Genomic DNA, 12,225 nt, shown 5'->3' with positions numbered 1-12,225 from the left:
AAGTTGTGATGCACCTGTACTCCTAGACCGAGTTGAAGCGGTGTTATAAGTGCTCGAGGTCGTGAGGCTTGCATTACTGCTTGTCCTATGGAAGCTATTTTCACCGATGGGTCTTTCTCAGAAAATATGTTAGAAAGAAATAACAGCAGGCTTTCGGGTAAGTATGATAGATTATTATTAACGGATGCAATGTTGGCTGGAGTTGGATAGATAGACTTTGTGGTATCTACAGATCGGATGTCGCTTTTTATCAGTTTGGCAGCTGCTCTGATCAAAGCTCTCTTTTCGTCATCTGGATTTAAATTGCTTGGTCTCCGGTAATAGTCCTGAAGAATACAAGTTACGGTTTCACGTAAAGTTACAACACTTTTTCTACCTGGTATGTCTGTAAAAATGATTTCATCTCCAAAATGTTGCTTCAATCTTTTCTTTAAATACATCTGACTATAAGCATTCCCATCACACATCTCGTCCATTTTTTCAACAAGATCTGATATGGAAATCTGTTCGTCGTCATGATGTTTAAGGAAGTCGACTGTTTTGTAGAAGCCGTCTTCTTGCAAAGCTGGCCTTCCTCTTTTGTTTTCAGGCTTTGCGTCTGGTGATATGGGAGAACGGAATACAGGAGTGTTTTTGCACGTGCGGAAGTTTACACTACATGCCTGGTGATAAACAGCATCCGCTGCATGGAGGTCGCTTACGCTCTCCAGTCTTCCGCGAACCTCGGCTGCCCAATCATCATTCCGAAGATCACAAGCATCTTGTATGCGACTCTCAAAATCATCAGTTCGAACCTGAAATACATTTTTGTCTTTTTTCTTGGAGTCTGTTGCTTCATTTCCACAGAATAAACAATGATGTTTAAAATCAAAATGGGACTTTGATCGTAATTTTGGAGTATTTGTATGAATTTCTCTCAAAACAAGTTTTTCTTTTTTGTATTTCTTTATGTCATTTGGGTTGGTATATGTTTTCCTGCAGAGTTGATGGACAAAATTACCCTCTAATGCGGACAAACAGTCTCCTCTTTCCTGGCTAGCTTTGATGATTCCAAGACAACCTTTTTGTCGCAATTTGATCAGTGTTGTTGGGTGGTCATCTTTTAGACACACAATACATTTCTCCATAGTATAGATGTAGCTGAAAAGAAAAAGTACACAAATCATTTGTTGTTACATATTTAATCATTATAGTATATGTCATATAACATATCAAAACACATTAAAATATTATTCAGAACAACAAGAATAAACAACATCGACTCTTAATGAATAATGTTTTCTTGTCCGTGTGATTTTTCTTTTTTAGTGTGTCTATACACTGTAATTCATTTGTCCATTTCTCAACTTCTTATGGATTCTAGCTGAAGATAATGAATCGTTTGAAAAGTGGCAAAAAGGGTGACAAGAAAAGTTGAATCAATAGGCTTAAATTGCGTCCGAGAAAACGAAAAGGACATTAAGACAAACAAGACAAACTATACGAAGTACACACAGAAACGAGCATCTTGAACTTAAGTACAATTTTATTGTAAAGCATTAAAAAAAGTATACTATGTTCAATGTTTTCGATTGTGTTTTATTGTAACCTATTCCGTACATTTGTTTAGATGACCATTCATTTTGAATTAGAAATTATCCGTGTGCTTAACAATTAGCACAGTGACTGTGGTTAGCTCCAATAAAATCATGATGCTAAATCGGACAAATTTCTTCAAGTGAAAGCTGAAATACAATTACAAAATAGTTATTTTCGACAATAATTCATTAAAAAAGGAAGGAAACAATTATTTAAAATTATTTACTTGAAGAAAATGCAATAGAAGATAAAAATAAATGCTTTGGCTATAGTAATTAGTTCAAAATCGACAAAATTGCAATTTTTACTGTCCATTTTTGTTAATTTGGCGTTCCATACTTTTTTGTTTTCGTTAGGGACGAGTTTTACTACGTCCTTTTAAATTAATTTTATTGATATATTTTGGACTTTATTCGTTTAAATTTAATTGATTTTATGTAAAGGCAGTTGATTTCATTTATTTTCTTTGAAATAACAAAAATATAGTGATCTTTGTCGGTTGACCTGCGTCAAGAACTTTCGTATGTCTAATTCATTTCTTGACGCATTTTCGAATATATAAATACACGTAAAACATAAGTGTATGTTAAAAAACACTTACCAGCATAGTTTTATAATAATATAAATTTATGTAAGCGATTCTTTCAGTGATATCAGCTTCTAAGTTGGTTTCTATAAATTCACATATGTAAGAGTCTTCTCCCTTTGTCAATATGGCGGACAATTCTGACACGAATCGGCAGGCACATCACCGATATTTTTATTTTCAATTTTCACCGATTTCCGACCGTACGATTTTGTTAGACTTTTTTAACGGTAATGTGCTATTATAATCTCATATGATATATAAAAAATCTTTTCTGTTGCAATTTGTTTAGAGTGAATCTGTAGACAGACTAGACTATTTGCTCTGTGAGCTCGCTCTGTCCGGTCTCCTTTCGTACAGAAAAGTTGGGGCATATTACTACACGAATATTTATTATTAAAGTCGCAACATCCCTAGAAAGATCAATAAAATACAAACGTGTATTGATATCATGGTTTGTTCTATAAAGAACGATGAAATGTCTTGTCATTCTAATTCAAATTAAAACTCGACAGCGGACAATTTTTATGTGCATTTAGAACTTTGTTGACAAATTGCGATTCGTGCTCGCGTCGTCTGTCAAAGATGATTTGCAAATTTTTCATACTAGAAGCCAGGAGATTGAAAATTATTCACAGGAAAAACAGTTTGTTTTGAGGCAAACAAAATCAACATTCAATTAAATAAAAAAGAGAGTTAAGGAGTTTACGTGGTAAGATTTTAATAGAACAAGCGAAAAAAGGATCTGAAAATGCATTTATGAGGGGGAGGACAGGGGGTACCCTTTTTCCTTCTCCCACCCCTTTTTTCCTTTCCCTCTTTTCCTTTCTCCTACCCCTCTTCTCCGTATTATTTTTTTTTTAATTTACCGGAAAAAAGAGATATTTTATTTTTTCATATTTTATTTTTTTCTCCAACTTCTCCTTTTAACCAACCTTCCTCTCCTTTCTCCTACCTCCTTTCTCCCTGTCTCCCTTATCCCTGTCCTCCCCCTCATTTATATCTGATACTGATCATAACTCATGAATAAAAATGGTATCTGGTCTCAGTTGGGCTGCTGTGTCAGGATTTGACTGTCAAAGTGATACAAAACTAGAATTCTTCTGTATATATTTATGTACACAAATACACCGTGACAGTAGCTAATCAAGAAATTAATAAAAGGGGGAACGTCTAGTGTCTGTGGTCCTAGTGTAACAGTAGTCCAAATAATTATGACGTCTGGCAAGGCTATTTTTATTTTTTTTCTGGGACGCCCCAGAAAAAAGAAAAAAAATAGCCTTGCCAGACGTCATAATTAGTTGGACTAGTGTAACAGTAAATTTGGTCCGGTTGTAAAATTTGTTCTCCAGACTTTTTTTCCTAGTTAATTAAGTCCATGTCCATGATTTTACTGGGAATTAAAGTCCCAGGACAAATGTTTCTAGGAAAATCAGTCCATAGCTAGTAATTTATGTTTGTAACTTGTTTTTCTAGGAAAATATGTCACAAGACTTGTTTTTCTAATATTTTTTTTTGTATCATAAAATATATTTAAAATAGAAGAATTTTTTTTATAGATAAGATTGGAAAATAGAAGAATTTTTTTTCCAATAAAAATGAAGAATATTTCCTTAATAACCTAATTATTAAAAACATAAATATTCAGTTTCCTTTGCTTATAACATTTTTTATAATAAAAGACATGGACATTTTTAGTCCAAATAATTATGACGTCTTGATAGGCTATTATATTTTTTTTCTTTGATGCCTTACTTCGTCAAATTATGACGTCTTGTAAGTTGAAAGGCTTTTATATTTTTTTTCTTTGACACCTTACTTAGTTCGTCGAAGTAAGGCTTCAAAGAAAAAAATTTTATAGCCTTTCAAGCTGTCATAATTGTTTGGACTAGGACATTTTTACCTAGGAATTCAATACTAATGACATGGACATGATTTTCTAGGAAAATATGACATGGACATGATTTTCTAGGAAAATATGACATGGACATGATTTCCTAGGAAAAGTAGTCTGGAGACAAATTTTATTTACAGCTAATTTCCTAATGCATGTAATGCAAAACTTTGGTTGGCTTGCCTTCTTTGTTTGTATAATTGTTTATAAAGTCACTTTAACCTGTATATTTAATATTTGAATTTAATTGCATATTATCCTAATGAGTGTACAATTTAAATACAAAGCAAGCAAGCTAACTTAAGTCTTGCTCTACATGCTTTAGGAAATAAGCTGTATCTACTTCGATTGGGAAATACTGATAGATTGTATATTGCTAAATTTAGATGCTCAAATCTTAAATTCCCAATTGAAACGGGAAGATGGAAAAATATTTTAAAAGAAAATAGGATATGTCGATCATCTATGTAATCAAAATATTGGCGACGAATATCACTATTTGTGTGTGTGTTCACATCCTAGTATATAACTTCTTAGACAAAATCTTGTACCTAATTATTACCTACAATATCCCTCAAGGCAAAAATTGATCGGTTTACTATCATTTTGCAACATAAAGGTGTAAAGGAAAGTATGTACTTTCCTTAGAAAAATAACTTATTTTTTGTAGATGCAATTTTTATACATTTATATATATATTTATGTACTCGCAATCACTGATAAATAAGAAAGAATTCTGTACATATGTAATCCTTTAAACTCAATAGGTAATATATCAAATGTATATACGTCTCAATGTCATGAAAATCACGTGCTATTATCGTACACTACTCTGCTGTCGATTTATATGTATACTTTATTATGTTTTGACCTCTTGTACACGTTCGTGTCTGAGGAAATAAAATATTTTGTCTTGTCTTGTCTTGTCTTGTAACAGATTGATACACAACTCTTTCGTTTTGTCTATAACATTTGTCTATAACAATGTTAAAACATATTACATTCATATTCACTTTTAAAAATTAAAGGCATAGGCATTTAAATCTAGGATTCTAATGACATGGACATGACTTTGTTGGAAAATTAATAGTCTGGGGACATAAATTTTATTAAAAATTTAACTATGTGACTCTTAAACATAACTAAAACATAAGATTTAAATTTGCAAATGCAAGTAATTGAATCTTTTATAAGATTTTATAGGACATGATTACCTAGGAAAATTTGTCTGGGGACATATATAACTAATATCGGACTAAATATATACTAGTAAATTCTGTAACCATGGACTTTTCATACTATATAGTAATATTTGTCCGCCCTGACATATTTTACCAGGACAAATTTATTAACACACTTGTACTTGTTCGCCCTAGATCAATTTGCTCTAATTTTTTTTTGTACTCCAGTTGCATAATATTAATTATTTGAACATTACATGTTAAAGTTTGTTGAAAATTTTGCTGAATTTTTGTATTGCCACAACCAATTTTTTATTTCCCCTATTTGCTTAGTCACAGTCATGATAGTACAATGTATTAATTTATCTTCATTGCTATTTTTTAACAAAATAATTTGTTTTTTAATACAAGTCTCAGAATATATACAAAATGTAATTTTAAACGAACTTGTAAATCCTTGTATTAAATTCCTGTTTTCGTGATTTACAGTTTGCTTAATATTTGAAGCTATATTTCGGCTTTGTACAATACAGATTTGGACCAGGTCAAACCTGAGGTGTCACAGACAGTTTTTATTTGATATCCAATAAAAATATGTCAGCACCTCTATTTCCCTATCATTTCATTGAAAATGGTCCCTTTAACATGCTTGTACCTATTTAAAAGTAAAATTTTGAGCTTAAATGGTCTGGAACCCCTATTTTTTTCGTCAAATTTGAGGTACTCTTTGTTAAGATTAAAATAATACGACATTCTGATAGAGACTTTGAATAAGTCTGAGCCATCTTAACTGTGTAAAATCAAAAGTAGCAGCACGAAATAAAGTTAAAATGAATATGAGTCCCCTGTATTATATTTTAAACACCGTTTTTTTTATGATCAAGTAATTCCTAAATGAATACTGGAAAATAGCTGTAGAATGCTCTCCGAACATAAAATTTGCATCAAATAATAACAAGCTTCATTTCAATCATCATAGAAATATGTTTCGAATTTGATGATTTATTGGGTATATATGATATTGCCTTCACTCAGTTATAAACTTGAAAAAAGTAGTGTTTAGCTCACCTAGCCCAAAGGGCCTAGTGAGCTTTTCCCATCACTTTGCATCCAGCGTTGTTACCTTTACAAAAATCTTCTAGAACTCTGAAACTACAGGGCCAAATTAAACCAAACTTGGCCACAATCATCATTGTGGTATCTTGTTTAAAAAATATGTCAGATGACCCGTCCAACCAGCCAAGATGGCCGCCATGGCTAAAAATAGAACATAGGGGTAAAATGCAGTTTTTGGCTTATAACTCAAAAACCAAAGCATTTAGAGCATATATCTGACAAGGGTATAATTGGTATAATTGTTTAACAGGTGAAGATCTATCTGACCTGAAATTTTCAGATGAATCAGACAACCCACTGTTGGGTTGCTGCCCCTGAATTAGTAATTTTAAGGAAATTTTGCTGTTTCTGGTCTTTATCTTTAAACATGTTTAATATTATTATAGATAGAGATAAACTGTAAACAGCAATAATGTTCAGCAAAGAAAGATTTACAAATAAGTCAACATGACCGAAATGGTCAACAAGGTCAATTAATCCCCTATGGAGTTATTGTCCTTTATAGTCAATTTTTAACAATTTTCATAAAATTTGTAAATTTTTACTAACATTTTCCACTAAAACTACTGGGTCAAGTTCATTATATATAGAGATAATTTTAAGCAGCAAGAATGTTCAGTAAAGTAAGATGTATAAACACATCACCATCACCAAAACCCAATTTTGTCATGAATCCATCTGCTTCCTTTGTTTAATATTCACATACATGTAGACCAAGGTGAGCGACACAGGTTCTTTAGAGCCTCTAGTTTAAAGTCTAGAATACCTTTTTATACAACCATAAAATTTTTGCCAGCATATAATTATATTGGTATCACATCGTCTTTGTGGTCAGCTGAGCATCGTTCGAAGACGGATGGTTTCCAGATAATAACTTTAGTATAAGTTAATCATGTTAATAGAAATGAATAGAATTTTAACACAATGTTTAAAACAACAAAAGGAAGCTTGGGATTGAGATTTAGGGTTATGGTCCCTAAGGTTTAGGATAAGGAGACCAAAACAAGCATTTATCTAGTTTCAGGACAATGAGTTATGTATAAGTATTTCAATTCCTCTGAAATTGTACCACAATGTTAAATATTATAAGAAGAAGGTTGGAATTTATTTTTAGGGTTATGGGGCAAACAGTCAAGAATGATGGGCCAAACACAAGCATTTTTGTAGTTTTAAGTTAATGACTAAAAGTGTATGATCTTTCTGAAATTATACCCCAATGCTCTATACTGCTATGGGATGGTTAGGATTGGCTGAGGGTATAGATAAAACCATTTATGAATAAGGGGCAAAAAAGATGAAAAACAATTATTTTTCTGGTTAAAGGATAGTCAAGACAATTTGAAAGCTGTGTAAGGGAGGTAATCCAAAAGTTATATTTGAATTATTTTACACAACTTTTAAGGTGGTACCTAACACTACAGGGAGATAACTCTGTTAAGTCAGCTAAACGTTTTAATTACGTTGTGTTGTTAAAGGGATATCAAGCTTTTCAATGATCAAATGAGTGTTTGTCAAACTGCTATATAACCAGTGTAATTTTTCTGATAAAACGATTGGTTCAAAAAAATTTAAATTTTTATATTTTTGTCAAAGGGTCAAAGTAAATTTAACCAGCCAAATTAATTTTAGTTCAAGTGTTGGGTACCACCTTAAAGATGTGCTTTTGAAATTTACCAACATATATAACTTCAGTATTAATAAAATCCATTGAAAATGTGCCAATAACTTAAGTTTAATTGAAAAAAATGCCAATAGTTTTAGCATAAGTAATTATAAATCTTTGAAGTTTGAAACCACAAAAAGGAAGGTTTGGATTGATTTGGGGGTTAATTTATGGTCCCTTTGGTGAAGGAAAAAGGGGTATAAAAGGTGCCCAAATAATCAATTTTCTATTGTCCAGACAATAATTTGTAGAACAGTTTATAGAATTGCATGAAGTTTCCACACCACAAAACTCCAAAGGATAGTTATGGTTGGAATATTGGAGTTATGACTCAATCTGTTTATGAATTAGGAGCAACAAAAGGGGAAAAACAAGGGTTTCCTGGTTAATGGACAATTACTTTAGATTTGTTTCTTTTTGTTGGTGCCTTTTTTTGCTAGTTCTTTTATGAATTTTTATGCTCTACCTACAATAGTAGAGAAGCATTATGTTTTCTAGTCTGTGCGTCCCTTCGTCTGCTTGTTTGTCTGTCCATCCATTCTTCCCACTTCAGGTTAATGTTTTTGGTCAAGATAGTTTTTGATGAAACTGAAGTCCAATCAACTTGAAACTTAGTACATATGTTCCTTATGATATGATCTTTCTATTTAAAAAAAAAATTAAAGACTTTTGACCCCATTTGTATGGTTCACTGAACATAGAAATTAAAAGTGTTCCCTCAGTTTCAGGTTAAAGTTTTTAGTCAAGGTAGTTTTTGATGAAGTTAAAGTCCAATCAATTTGAAACTTAGTACACATTTATCATTAAAAAAGCTGATTGTGTCGTTTCATATTAATTTTAATTTATAATTTCAGCTTTTCCATGCATTGTAAGATTTCCAGAATATAGAACAGGTAGTTCCTGATAAAAAAACCACCAACAGATTGCTACGATAAAACTGTTGAGTAACTATTTGTAATACAAAATGCATCAAGATGGTGGTATGCTACATATATAATATTGATACTATGACAGATGAGAAAAGAAACTGAAGACATAACCAAATGCTGAAGTCAGCAAAGGTATGATTATAACTGTTACTGATGTTTGAAGAAGTGTGTCATTATAGCATCTACAAATATTTCAATCATATATGGTTCAGTACTTCAGACTAGTTTTAATTTAAAAGAATTAAATGGCTACTAACATCCATTGCTAATTCCAGCTTATTAACCTCCTGTTAAAAAAAGAGGGGTGAAATATACCATAGCAACATTCAAACTCATAAATCGAAAATAAACTGACAACGCCATGGCTAAAAATGAAAAAGACAAACAGACAATTAATAGTACACTAGAAACAACATTAAAAACTAAAAACTGAGCCACACAAACCCCACCAAAAACTGGGGGTGATCTCAGGGTCACCTGAAGGGTAAGCAGATCTGGCTCCACATGTGGCACCCTTCGTGTTGCACATGTTATTACAAACTTGGTATATAGTCTATTTCGGTAGGTCACATTCATGAAAAGGAAAGGGGATTGTAGGTACGAAGTAAGAAACATCCAATATCATCTGTGAAATGGTTTATCCATAATGGTCAACCATAACTGTGATGATTGGGTAACCTGTATTATATTCAGGGGTGAATCCAGACATTTCTAAAGGGGGGGGGGGGGTCAAACTATATGTCTCCATTCAAGTGCATTGATCGTCTCAAAAAAAGGGGGGTTCCAACCACCGGAACCCTCCCCTTGGATCCACCACTGATATTTGAGAAATTGCCACAATACATTTTGTTGATTTCAAATTAAAGTTGAGAAGCTACGGTAATCTATATATGTTTATCTACTTTTCATTGTCTACTCTCACCTTGATTAGTAAATAAATAAAAATCATGTTGGAAGAAAAATTTAGTCAAGTGTATATGTTTTAGGAACTAATTTGTGGTATATTCTTCAGATGGAAACATGCAACAGAAAGTTCAATCATGACTATAAAGCAGGCAAGACATTTCAGTATGTACAATCTTGTAAAAATATGTCAAACTATGTCAAAGCATATTTTTTGTTTTGTTTTTTCAGATTAAGATATAAGGAGTAGATATTTTCCTGAAGATCTCATTAATGTCTCGAAGATGTGAAGGGAACAGAAGCTTTCATGACGATTCTTTAGTGAAAAGATACAGAAACACAAGCTCCTGTAGACACTTATGAAAAAGAAGATGTTTTTGCAATGAATATGTGTGAATGTGATAAATTATGGCAAATCAGCATGGTCAATTAACAACAATATGTTCTACAAATTTCCTAGATTTATAAGTTTCATAACATTTAGTTGAGGCACTCTAAAGTTAGATAACGGAAAACGAAAAAAATTGCAAATAAATATTGTTATTAAATACTCAGTTTTAGTTATTTTTATTTTGATATTAAAAATATACTGTATTAGATAAAAAGATAAACTAGTTATACATTTAAAAAATTAGTAATCCTCATGTCTCCCTGCATTAGAAGTTGCATAATTTAGCATTTACAGATGAAATATAATTGTGAGTAAAGTTCAACATGTGAAATAGTCTGACTGGATATGACAGAACATAAAAAGAAATGACGAAAAATTACACATCTTATCAAAATAGTACTTAGTCTACTAGAAACTAAAAGCTACTTGTAATTTTCACTGGTTTGGAGATCAGTAACAATTTAATGAACATGATTTATATGATGCCTCTTGATAAATATAAAAACATATTGACTGTAAAATAATTAGCAGTTACCAATTATATCTGTTGTTTACAAAATTTGTTATTTGGAAATATCTGTTGAATGTTTTGAAATTAAAATGTGTTAACTGAAATGATTATAGAATTGAAGTCTTTAAATGATACAAAAGCAAGGATACATTGAGTGATTGCAATTGAGACAACTACTAGCCCTGCATAGTAGGGCACTGATGTAAACAAGTACAGGTCACCTGAAGTCTTCAACAATGAGCAAAAGCCTGAATTTAAAGATCGTTATGCATGGGCTTATTAAGTCCCAAGATAATGGTATCTACATCCTTTGCTTTCAAATTTTTGTTAGTATGTTTCTGATGAAGGTTAATTAAAATAATCCCAGCACACTTAATTTGTGAACTGTTTTTATTTAATTTCAAAAGAGAAAGCTAATAGACAAATTTAAGCAAATAACAAAAAAAGGAAATCTATTTAATATGGCAGACAGCAACCAAACACAACCAGTGGACATAATGAACATGTTTTTGAATGCTCAAACTGCAATAATAACATTAGACACAAAAACATCTTATATAATGCTGGATTACACAAAAGTGTTTAAATCATCTGCTCTTCTCTGGTGTTTAAAAATTGTACAGATTTGGTGTCACAATATCTCAGTAGCATAGGTTAGAATCCCGGCATGGGAAGAACAAAAAAATTGTGAAAGCAAATTAACAGATCTTTCATTGTTGGGTTGATGATTTGACGACTAAATGCATGTACATGTACAATATATACAAAAAGTTAGCTGCTATTGAGACAAAGGCAAAAATCATAGTGCAACAAAACATGTTTATTACAGATATAATAACAACAAACTAAAATAACACTTACCACTACTAATTGATTAGGAACTCTCAGGAACTAATTGCAGCTACTGTCCAGGTTATGTTAAACAAATCACCTCCAACTGACCGTCTCCAACTGATCTGTTCAGTGAAGAGTTTTTACCATTGAAATGAAATGTGAACACATTCCAATCTTTTGGCAGACGTCAATATTTTCATGTGGCATTTATACCTATATCTGGTGGTGATAATTAACCATTTTTTTCTTCTTTTTGTTTAATTTTAAAAAAAAAAATGGAATTTAAACTTTTTTCAGCATTTTGGAAAAAAATATTTTTTTAAATTTTTCATGTTTTTTTCATTTATTTTTATAAGAATAAATTTTTAAAAGAATTTTTTTTTTAAATATTTAATTTTTTTTTAATTTTTGAAAAATTTGATTTTTTTGAAATATTTTGCATTTATAAATTTTTAAAACTTTACAAAAGTTAATGTTAGTTGCCTTCGTCCATGCAAGCATGGACTAAAAAGTAAAAACACAAAAATACCGAACTCCGAGGAAAATTCAAAAAGGAAAATCAAAAATCAAAAGGCAAAATCAAAAGTCCAAACACATCAAACGAATGATCTAAGTTAGCCTTGGTTCCCTTCGTCCATG

The 12,225-nt window shown here is 31.5% G+C and overlaps 1 long non-coding RNA gene across 1 annotated transcript; it reads left to right on the top strand.

The window, feature by feature from the left end:
* The first annotated feature begins 2,732 nt into the window (after positions 1–2,732).
* Positions 2,733–10,355, top strand: LOC134697291 (uncharacterized). Its single transcript, XR_010103095.1, has 3 exons — positions 2,733–2,876; positions 8,873–9,079; positions 10,082–10,355. It is a non-coding gene; the product is annotated as an uncharacterized LOC134697291 (long non-coding RNA).
* The last annotated feature ends 1,870 nt before the right edge of the window (positions 10,356–12,225 follow it).

This window comes from Mytilus trossulus, chromosome 14 (genome assembly GCF_036588685.1).
Source record: "Mytilus trossulus isolate FHL-02 chromosome 14, PNRI_Mtr1.1.1.hap1, whole genome shotgun sequence".
Lineage (NCBI taxonomy): Eukaryota > Metazoa > Mollusca > Bivalvia > Mytilida > Mytilidae > Mytilus > Mytilus trossulus.
The sequence above is the reverse complement of the archived record's forward strand: the minus strand, read 5'-3'. Positions and strand labels throughout refer to the sequence as shown.